A 12,294-nucleotide genomic window follows, 5' to 3' on the forward strand; every position below is an offset into this window, starting at 1 on the left:
GAAGTGGGTGTGGTATAAAATCACCCTCATTTTTAGTTTTGTGAACCTTGTAATCATTGCTAAATTGTTGAGATATGAAAGCGTTAAACTGGTTTTACAGAAAAAAGAAGAATGAGAAAAAAGACTAAGACTGAGCCTAAGAACAGGAATTGGATTGGGTTTCAATGAGCTGCAATATGTTCTGATAATTTCAAAGATTTTGTGATTTGTTTGTGATTTTCATATAGGCTTCTTTTCTTTATTTCTTTCTTTTCTTTCTTTCTTTCTTTCTATATCTCTCTCTCTCTCTCTCTCTCTCTCTATATATATATATATATATATATATATATATATACTACCAGTCAAAAGTTTTGAAACACCATATTTTTCTTTATTTTTACTATTTTTCACATTTTAGAATAACAGTAAAGACATCAAAACTATGAAATAACACAAATGGAATTATGCAGTGACCAAAAAAGTGTTAAACAAATCAAAACTATCTTCTATTTTAGATTATTTAAAGTAGCCGCCCTTTGCCTTGATGGAAAGGCAAAGGCTTTGGAAAGAAATTCATACATAGACAACACTGTTTATATTTGTCTAAGAAACACATTTCAAGCATTTAAGCATAAGCCTTCAGATCAAAATGGCTTTAAGATAATGAAAAACATAATGTATATATACATATATACTAAATATACGTGTGTGTGTGTGTGTGTGTGTGAGTCACAGTCACATAATTGTCCATGTTATTCGGATCAGACAGCGGACGGATGACAGCAGAAGTTAATTAAAAACTTTAAAATGTACAAATACATACACACAAACATCATTCACACTCTCTCATGACATACACATGTACACACGGCAAAACGCACACACACAGTTGATTAGGTGAAAGACAGTGATTATGGGTCAGTGGCAAGAGACCTCAGTCGAACATGCAATCTCTTTTTCTCACACACACACACGCGCTGATGAGAAAGGGCCACAGGGGGTGAGAACCATGCTAAAACAGGTGCACCCGCTCTCGATATCACATCTGTGGGTGTGTGTATGTGTGTGTATGTGTGTGTATGTGTGTGTATGTGTGCGTGTGTGTGCGCGTGTGTATGTGTGATGCATGTGAACTTCCTTTCAAAGGGAGAAAATTGTAGTATTTGAGCTCTTCCAATTCCTGCTGTAGTCAAGGGAACCTGTTTTTCAAGATCCTGCTGTGTATGTGTGTGTGCATGTGCATGCACATGTGTGTATGTGTTCGTGCATCAGTCAGATCCTAGGTCCAGTTACTCCACCATGATAGTGGAATACACACAGAAGTACACACATTAGAGGTCTTCGGGTAGACCTGCTACCCCAAAAACCCAAACTGAATCAGATTGCCTACTACTAGAAAGACAAATGAAGAGCTATCAGCTTCAGTGACTGTAAGTGACAATCTTCTCCTTCTGTTTCCTAACTTTGATGCATGATGAATTTATTTGTAGAAAGCTACTGTTATCTGTATTAATTCCTGGACACTGTGAATTGTCTGCTCCTCTCGTGTATCTGTCATCATAATATAGCCTCGACTTTGACCAGGAAAGTCACAGTTTTGCTAGGTGACTACGTTCAGCTAATTTGTCACATGTTGAACGGTTAACCGAACCGTTTCCAGCCTCGGGCCATTCGGAACAAACTCAACATTATCGGGACTAATCGACCACAAGTCTTTTCAGTCTCTGGTCCTGATATTCTCAGGTCCGTTCGAGTCGGGGTTGTGTTCGGGCCTGGTTCTGTGCTTTTTGAAAATGGGTGTGTCCGTTTTGGTTTCAGGTCTGCCGTTCTTAGGTCTTATTTGGTTTGGGTCTGAAGTTTTGGACCCACGAAGACCTTTGTTAGTAATGCAGGTCAATGGGGCTGAAAGCTTTTTTCCCAGGAAAATCAATCACAGTACAGCTTACTATGTTGTAACACTGTCTGGAAGGTTCTGTTTTGCTTATCAATCAGACAGGCCTCTGAAAAGCCTCTGTCCCACACCCTAAGTAAAAACAGAAATATCCTGGTTTTACTGTTGGAGAACCAAGAATGCTACATTTAACTTTTTATCTAAAGGTACTGTGTGTAGCATTTTGTGTTTCTCAAAATTACGACCATATTTCTCATAAACCCTGTTGCTTCCTGTCCAAAGAGATGTTGCTACCTGTTCCCCTCCCCCTCCCTGGTGTTCCTCCATTTGTTTTGAAGAGCAAGAAGAAGGATAAGAGGCAATAACAGCCAACAACCAAACAGGCAAGGTAAGCTAAAGTCAACTTGAAACTATGCGATTAGAATAGCAGAACTGGAATAACATTGTGTATTACTGGCAGAGAAAAAACATCAACATAGTAATTGTACTGAGATGTTGCTATCTGTTCCCCTATTCTATTCTTGCGATGTTGGCCGTCTGTTCGGCCCCTAATGCAGAGAGACTGTGAGGAAGATAAACCCTGCTGTCCTCTATTAGGGCGGGTCTTATCATATCAATTTAATGGGCTTCATTTTACATAATATATTGCCTCAAGAGGATATCCTCCCTTACCAATCAACAACCAGAATATAATATGTAACATCATGTATGTCCAATCAGTGAGTGTAGGATTTTCTAGCCACATGATGATCACTGACTGAAGGCCATAGTTGTACCCCGCTTTTTATTTACCACTGTATCACTGGTGTGTGTGTGTGTGTGTGTGTGTGTGTGTGCGCGTGTAGGTGTGTGTGTGTGTGTGTGTGTTGGACAAGGCTGGGAAATCTGGTTTAGGGAATACAATGCAACTAAGATGGTAAATCTTTCACTGAATCTGTTACAGTTCATATATAGTTTCCCACAGAGTATTACAAATTTTGCTTGAGCAGTATTTTAAAAACATATGCATGGGTAAATTCTACCTGTTGTGTTTTTTCTCTATTTCTGAAATCTGACAGTTTGAAGATACAGGCCACTTTTGGCAGGACACTGATGATTTATGACTTTGTTGTCTTGGTTCATCTTTATGTAAATGCCTGTTACATACTATGTGACGTGGTCCGAGTTATAGGTGAGGTTTTATGTAGATGTATGCAAATGTCTGTGTATGTGTGATGTTTTGTGTGGCTGTTTATGTAAATACCTGTTTTGTGTGTGACACTGTTTTGTGTTGATGCTTATGGATGTATTGTGTAGGTGTGGGCCGCCCGCTAGAGAGGCTTAAAGTGAAGTGGAGTGCAGTCCTCTCCATCTTCTCTACTGTTTATACAGCACACTCCTCATTTAACCATTAGTCATCACACACACACACACACACACACTTATGGCCAACATGCACATATGCATGTAGGTACACACACATATGTGCGTACTCATTCCCATGCGTACACTAACACACACATGCATGACGTACCCACATATGCATGCATGTATGCAGCCATGATGAAATATACAGGCAAAGACACACACACATAAATAACACACACACTCATATACATAAATAAATAGATACACCGATACACACCCTTTCCCCTTATTTCTCATATTTAACATGCCGCTCCCTCCCTCCACTTTCACCTCTGTAATTGAATGATTCAGTTTTTCTGTTTGCGTTGATGAATAAAATAAAGTTTACATTTCCATAGCCAATTGGACTGCAAGACGTCGTATGAAGAAGTAGGTACACGATCCTCAAGGGAACAGCCAGTATCCAAACACATTAGCATGGATCTTATTCACACGGCGGCCATTTTGAACACTTGGGGTGGGAAACTTACCTGGAAGATTGGCACATTGCCTGGATAAAAGTAGCTTTACTTAAACACATGTGAGGACAAAATACAGATAAACCTAACAGTTACCAAATTAGCTAGCAATTTTGAGAACAACCACAGCGACTTTTTGAATGTGGCAGGGAAGTTAGTTAGCTTACTAATTAGTTAGTAAGCTACTAGCTACCTAGGCTAGACTCTAGCAGCTAGTGATAATGGACTAAATATATTCAAATGTAAACATCCCTCTGGATTCTTGAGTTCCATTCGTTTCAAATATGTTTTTCAGTGGAGAATCTGTGAAATGATAAATGTTTGTATGATGTATCTTGCTTCACAACAGTAGCACAGAGCTGGACTTACTCTTCCAGGTAGCGTTTTCCACCCCGAGTGTTCAAAATGGCCGCCATGTGAATAAGGTCAATTTCTTTAAATCTGAGATAACATTTGCGTAACATTTGCGTATCTGAACTTGCTGCGGCCGGTTGCAGCACTTCAGGCATTTTAAGCTGCCACACCAGGTCCTTTCTTGTTCCGTCCGTGGTCTGCTGGTTGAGTTGCACCTATCTACATTTTACTTATGGGTAAGTGAACACATTATCTACTTTTGCTTATTTTTCCATAAACAAGTTATGTTGTACCGTGAGGAACTTTAATGAACCATAAAGGTACTTATGTCACTGTTTTAAGAGTGTAGGCTAACTGTAGCCAAACAGAAGCTTCTCAGCAGCTATCCATAGATAACCTCATCTCCAACATTTATTTAAGTGACATTGGTTCATGTATCCTCTATTCTATTTACTGACATGGTGATACATCAAACTATAAAGCAAGGAATCTCTGTCTGTATGTGTGTGTCCTTCGCATATCTCGAGAACCGTTCGTCCGATCGACTTCACACTTGGCGGGTGTATTGCTGGGGACCCAAGGACGTGCAGTGTCGGATTTGGTGCAATTTGGACACGCGACACGTTCAATATTAATAAACTTTGAATAAACATGCGAACAGCGCTCTGTGCAGCAGCGGGGCGAACGGGCACTGCACTAGTTACTATAATAAGCAAAAGCAATAAGCAACAGACGTAATTAAATTAAGAAAGACTTGGTTCATGTGATACTTTATTGAAGGGTCAGCTACAGAACAGCAACCCCTGGAGCTGGTAGGGATTTAGTGTCTTGCTCAAGGACACCTCAGCAGGGCAGATGATTGCTGGCATGGGGCATAAACCTGGGTTGTCACTGCTCAATCACTATGTATGTGTTTGTCCAAATGAAATTCTGGTGTCAGGTATGGTCACTGGCGGGAAATCTCCACACACAGGAAGTAATGAATCAAAATTGAAGAATGCACATTGTAGGAGAAAAAGAAAAAGAAAAATATAAGGTTTAATGTTACCTCAAAGGAAGACATTTACACCTTTGGTAAAAAAATATTCTATCTTTTGCCTCTGTCATTCCTTTGAGTACTCTCCTTAGTCGCTGGTGTAAAGCAACATGGTATACATGAGTGTGCTGTGTACATTTTACTGATGATACCCATTTCTGAGTATTAATGTCCTCAAAATTCAAACACCTTTTGCTGCCATTTGGGGCTACCAATGTGCCAAAATGCAGCTTTATGTACATTTTGAGATACTTACACTTCAAATCTCACACCTGCAATTACTCGTTGAAGAAAAAAATGACGAAGAAAAAAAACGTCACTTCCTTTGTGGAGAACATTTTCCACCAGTGACCATACTCAACACCTGAAATTAATTTGGACAAATGGGGTGAATAACGGTGTCGCAATTAGTGGGAATGGGATGTTCGTCTTTGCTGCAGCCTCACTTTGGCTGATTATCAATACGCCTTCTTGTGCGTTCTTGTGTCCTCCATGACGTGTTTTACGTAATATCTAACCGCCGAAGCACGATTCCAAAACAAAAGAACAACAGGACGGAAGACGGATAGAAAACCTGGAGGTTTCCTTGCCAACCTCAAAATATCGAGGATGCATCGGATGGTGACTTGACCAACGAGAACGTTTTGAAAGCCCCAAGATTCTTTGTGACAATGGCGCATCATGTCCGAGCAGCGCTGCAGTCTACAGTACAGAGCCGGTTAACAGTTGGGAAAATTAACAGCTGTGTGTCTTAATTAATCACGCACACAGCGTGAAGCACACAGTCCATCTCAAACTGTAAGGAAGCTTCTCTGTGCTTACTTTCATGAAAATATCGTTCTCCCCAAGAGAAAATGGGAAGAACTCCACAAGGGCATTCTTGGATTTGATAATCAGCTGTGATTTAGGCTGATAAGATGGCTGCATTTTTACATAAAAATCTTGCCTATATTTCAATACTTTTACTATAGAAAAATTTTGAATGGAGGACTTTTACTCTAAACCTAGCACTATTCAACCACTCAAAGTGGTAGTGGTTAAGTAAAGCATTTGTGTGCCTGTTTCAGCACTGTTTGCAGCAAATAGACAGCTTCACCCACCCCCTGTCTTTCACTCGTCACTCCACTATCTGAGAGGCAGACACCAAAGCACTGCTCAGACTTTGTGATCCACACCTACACATGCAAACGGATAGGAATATGACACCTACTCAAATCCCCAGGGGCCAAATGAGCTGGTGTGTTTGTGTTTCTCATTTTGACAACAGCCCCCAACCCCACATCCATCCATCCATCCATCCATCCATCCATCCCTGGGAATTCAATCCCATGGACAGTGCAACAATTCAACAGTGCAAGCCACTGCAGTCTACTGTATGTTACATATTTTTTTTATTCTATTTTCAATTTCTATTATGACTTCATAATCTGTTTTTCTCTGTTTTTATGATTGTTGTTTTGTATCATTGTTTTATTGTTGTTTTATTAAATGTATTAAAATGTCAACACTTTGGCTCATTGTTTTCTATTGCTTGTTTTTTTTACTGCTATTATTAACATTTTGAGTGTGGCATAGCTGTGCCTATGTAGCCATTCAGGCATAATCCTCTCTGTTATTACTGAACATTTTCAAATAATACTCAGCTCAATAAAACTCCTGAATTACAAAAAATACAAGTTAATAGAGTGTATTTAAATTTCCAGTTTTATTATTCCATATTATTTTATTATTTCATAAATACTGATACAAGGAACCTTGGGAAGGGCATCACAGAGAGGTATTAACATAAAAATCTTGCATCGTGCAGCTGAGGACAGTGATCTTCAGGCAGTTTGATCCAAATCCTGTAATCAAACCATGATCACCGGAAATGTGTCTCTACATTTTCCTTAAAATCTTTTGTTAAAGGCATACTGAGGTCATTATGGCCCACTGGTAGTGTGTGACAGTGTCTGCAGAGACCCTCCCAGTCCCATCTGCCTGTATTTTCTTATTTTTGAATGTTTGGGACGTTTCTGGGGGTCAACCTTTTGGCGGTACACCTGCGACCAATACCACTGCTGAATCATTTTATATCTAAAATCCACTATACAGTAGCGGCCCTGAACTCTAATAGGCTACAGAGTAACTGGAGTTCTGGTCAAAGCTAGTGCGTGTCGTGAGCTGGCAGCTAGCTAACCTTGTTAGTGTAGCTTTGTTGTAGTAGAAAAGCTGATACCTAGCTAGCTAGCTAGCTAGCTAAGCTAACAGGCACCTACCTGTCCAACAGAAAACAACCCAACTCTGTGTCGCTCTTCATCCCCATCCTCTCCTTCAATACTCTCCAACGGGTGAAAGCCAATCCCCAGATTCACCCTCGTTTTGGAACGAGCCTTGTCTGCTTGCCGTTTTGCCTTGCTGTTCTGGCAACCGCGTTCAGGGGCCATGCGTTTCGCGGCTTGTTGAGCTAGGGAGCAGGGGCCAACATTACAACTGGCAAAATCCTACTCAGTATGCCTTTAACATGGAGGATTCCTTTGATAATTGTGCTAAAAATCACAAACTCCACCCACCTTCTTCAAGCCACCTGATGCACCACTGACAACAATCCTGAGCTTTAAATAACTACAGTTGGCTTTCTGAATAGCTCTTTTAGTGGTACTTGTGACTTTAATAAAAGGTTGTGATTCAGGGAATAAGTCCACCTTTGACAAGGGAGACTAAGATTTGAATATCTATCTACCTGCCTGTCTATAACCATGTACAGATAAGCTAGTAAATCTTGTAATCCACTGGATCAATGCAGAACCAGTCTGGTTCATCTTTCATTTACTTGTGGATAACTTTGGATTCAGAGGAAGAATCCAGCTGTAACCCAATAAGCTGTATCTGGATGGTAGACACACACACACACACACACACACACACACACACACACGAAAGATAGTTGCACACACACTCATGAAACACTGATTGTATTATGAAAGGGCATGTTGAAACACACACACAAAATCATAACACACTGATGTAGTTACATAGAAGACTGTGCATAATGAATTCCAGATATTCACAGTATCTCACTAAAGAGTGTGCAAAAAATGCCACACACACACACACACACACACACACACACACACACAGAAATACTTTAGTGCCAAGTGCAGGCAATGTGTTCCCACTCAGGAATCAGCAAGGCTAGTTTGTCAGTCACACTGGATAATCCCCTTTCTCTGTCCTCCCCCAATGTAGGCTGCCTGATAGCAGCTTGGTAAGACTCCCAGCTAGTCGACATGGTGGTGGTGGTGGTGGTGGTGGTGGGGGTTATGGATCTGTCTTCGTCTGTTAATTCATTCATTCATTTGTCCTTTTGTTTGTTCATTCATTCACACATATCTCAGTACTGCATACTTAAGAAATTTGCCTCCAGGACCATCAATGTACATGTTGGACTTTCCACCATTTTTACTTTCTGGAAGAACAGCTTGCCTCCCCAGAGACTTTTATCATTTATTTACTGATTGGCCCAAGGGGTGACAAAAAAACTAGTAGACAGTCCAAATGACCGTATAACATGTATTTGCATTGTTCCATAACTGACTACTGTTGCCATACTCTCTTTACATCCATTGTCCATTGTTCACTGATGAGCTTTCTTTTTCAAAATTAAGAAAAATAAATGTATTTACCAGTGACTATGATGAGTACCATGATGATATTTGAAATAATTCTATATAATAGAATACTAATTTTTAATTCATTCTATTATTAGCAAAAATATGATGAAACAAAAAGAAAAGAAAACTTAGAAAGAACAGTTTATTATTATGAAATCGCAATCTAGCAATTGAAAATGTATGTATGCTTATGATTGTATGCATGATATATCATTAAGCAATCACAAAAGCACACAATTCATATCACTCTATCTCTAATGTGATCCTTTTGCTTTAATTTTCTATGGAAAATTAGAAATGTTCTTTGGAACATTTGGATTCCCCCCCCCCCGTTTTGCTTTATTAGACAGCATTCAGTGGAGAAAGACAGGACATATGGGGGCGAATGAGAGAGAGAGGAGATGACAAGTGAACTAAGGTTGTGAGTTGGATTCAAACCGATGCCGTCTCGAGTACACAGTATGCACATTAGCCTGCTGAGCCGTCGGGATGCCCTTCTCTCGAGCGTCCTCCGATACGAGGCGAAGTGACAAACGCGCAAATCCTCTCCGACGCTATTCAAGACGCAGGGAGGCTGGACAGCCCTCCAGCCATGCAGCCAGGCACAGTCAAACCATCCCATGCATAAACAGGCAGGTAGGGGAGCGCTGATGATGTTGAGTGGGAGGTGAAAGTGTGTGGAAGAGTGGGTTTGTGTGGGTGGTGTGTTGATGGGGGGGGTAATGCCTGGAGGGTTAGGTTAAAGAGGATACACGTTAAAGATGAATGCCACTAAAATTAAGCTTTACGGTGTTATTCCTCCACACGGAAAAAGGGTCATCAACGAACCTCCAGAGGATCTCTGGACAAAATATTGAACTCCTGCGGTGACTTTACAGTGGTGACGTATAGCACACTAGCCTCCAGTTGGTTGATTGCTTGTTTGTCTTCTACTGTACTGCCTGGTGTATGAGCGCACACTGGATTTCCCTTATGCAGGGCTTTTGGGGCTTACATCGGCATTACATACCATAATTCCCCTAAGCAGAGGGCATCAGAAAGAGCATTCCACACTCTTAACAAAAACGGTTCTACATAGTACCAGAAAATGGTTCTTTATGTTTGTACTCCAACAGAGTTTAAAGTTTTTTCGCACGTTGGCAGCCCCAAATGGCAGCAATAGGTAACTGCATGAATCTTGAGGACTTCATTACCCAGAGGTCCTGTAAGATGACGTCAGTACACTTCACAGCATGCTCATGTTTGCCAATCCGGCCGGTTTATGATGTCTTATACCAAAGGAAACCAAAGGGATGACAGAGGAAAAAGATCTAACGTTGGTGAGTCCAGTTTTCTCTGGATGGAGCGCTGCTCACTGCTGTTTAGGAGACGGTTTGGATTTCGCTCCTAAGTTTTGATTTCTCAGTTCCCGTGTAGACAAGATTTCCCACTAGTGACCATACCAGAATTTAATTTGGTAAGTAATAGGGTGAATCTACAGCGTGTCAGTTAGTGAAGATGGGATGCTCTTCTCTGTTGCTTTTTAAAAACTGATTTGCCAGTTCTTTTTCATTCTAAGAGATCAGAGGGTTCTTTAAGTTATTATGGCTCTATGTAGAACCAAAGAACCCTTGAAGGACCCTCCCTTTTCTGTGTGCATGCATTCTTAAAGGGTTCTTTATAGCAAAAGAAAGGTCTCAGAAAGGTCTCATTTGAGCATGGTGCTATGGCAGAAGCCTAAAGAACCATTTTCTAGTACTATAGAACTCTTGTAGTGAAGAGGGTATGCCCTAGAAGCAGTTCTTTGTTCTTTTCATGTTTTTTTTGCATCTTTATACAACATCAAGCGACTTTTCCTCAAGAAGAGGTTTTTCCGAGGCCTTTCTGAAGAAACCACTTCTAGCAATTACCACACTTCTCACATGTATAAATGTTTCTACCTCTCTTTCTCTTAGTCTCTCACACCTTTCATCTCTCTCTTTGCCTATCTGTCTCTTTAAACACCCCCATCATTTTCATCATCAGTGGTATGAAAGCATAGTTGGGGACCCTGATGTGTATCTGGCTCCTGAAATGCATTATCTGATCGTGACACTGGGACACCATTTATCTCTGTTTACAGAAATGCCATGAAACCCATTTTCTCTGCCTGTCTGACATCCATCCATCCATCCATCCATCTATCCATCCATCCATCCATTCATTCACCTATCCATCCAAATCTTTCCAAATCAAAATACAGTTACTGTAGGACAGAAGGATAGAGCAAATCACCAACCAGAAATATGTCAATTTCTAGGCAACTTGCTCCAATCCTGTTCAGTCCAATTGTCTATTGACTTTATCATACTTCTTCTACACTTCTATGTTTAATCGTAAAACATGGTAAAATTTATATGGTAACTAGGCTTATACTGATATGGATTTTTAAAGGCTGACACCAATAACAATGTTTTTGGATTAAAGCTGCCAGTAGTTGATATTTTGTGCCAATAGCCAATTTCTTGACATTTAAATTTTTATGCCCAAAAAAGGGAATTAAAGAAAACACACACACACACACACACACTTGATGACCAGTTGGATTTGGGGAACACACACTACCCCAGTTCTAACTCTATTGCAACACTTTTCTTTCCATGCTTTTCCATGCCTCTTGTATGTTTTTTCCTCTCTGGTGCTCAACTCTCATTGGCTGTTGCTGTTCTCTGTGCAGATTTGCATGGTTAACCAGCTCCCACTACCATCCAGAGTCATTTTATTTTTATTTTTCAGAGTTTTAAAAATCAAAAATGTTTTAAATAATGGATGCAAGAGATTAAAGTCCAGAACCCTTATACAATTTAAGATCATCTATACGACAGGCCACAAACAAGCGCAGGTCTGATCTTGAAAATCAGTCGTGATGTCATGGCAAGAAAAATAATCTTGTCTGATTGTCTGAACGCAGTCATAGTTTAGTATATTTTTCTAATATACTGTAGGCTTAAGTTGACAACATTTTCCAAGGAAGCAAATTACAGCAAACCACAAAGCTAACTGAACTTTGAGATGATCACAATGACTTTTTCAAGATGAAAAGGGAGCGCCACAGTTGTTCAACCTCACACACACACACACACAAACGTGAACGCATGAACTGATGCACCTACACACCCATGCAAGCATGCACGCATGCACGCGTGCACACACACACATACACACCTATCGTTGACATTTCAAAGGTTGACTGTCAGTCTGACCTGTACTCTGATATAATAGCATGTTAGGCAGACAGATAATTAGTTGGTCAGACGCAACGATGTAATAGCTCATTACAATGAACACTTCCAGCCATCCTTTGTATTCATTATATGTAAATGTATCCTTTTTTAAGATGATAACACAAGAAGATAACACATTTTTGTTTTGTTGGTCATAGATTACATTTGTTCGGAATCAGCGTTGTATCCCTGTGGAATATTTTGGGATGTTTATCGCTTTAGCGGAGAGAGAGATTATTACCAGTGTGAAATATTTCCCCAGGGTTGATTAATG

Source organism: Centroberyx gerrardi, chromosome 13, assembly GCF_048128805.1.
Source record: "Centroberyx gerrardi isolate f3 chromosome 13, fCenGer3.hap1.cur.20231027, whole genome shotgun sequence".
Taxonomy (NCBI): Eukaryota; Metazoa; Chordata; class Actinopteri; order Beryciformes; family Berycidae; genus Centroberyx; species Centroberyx gerrardi.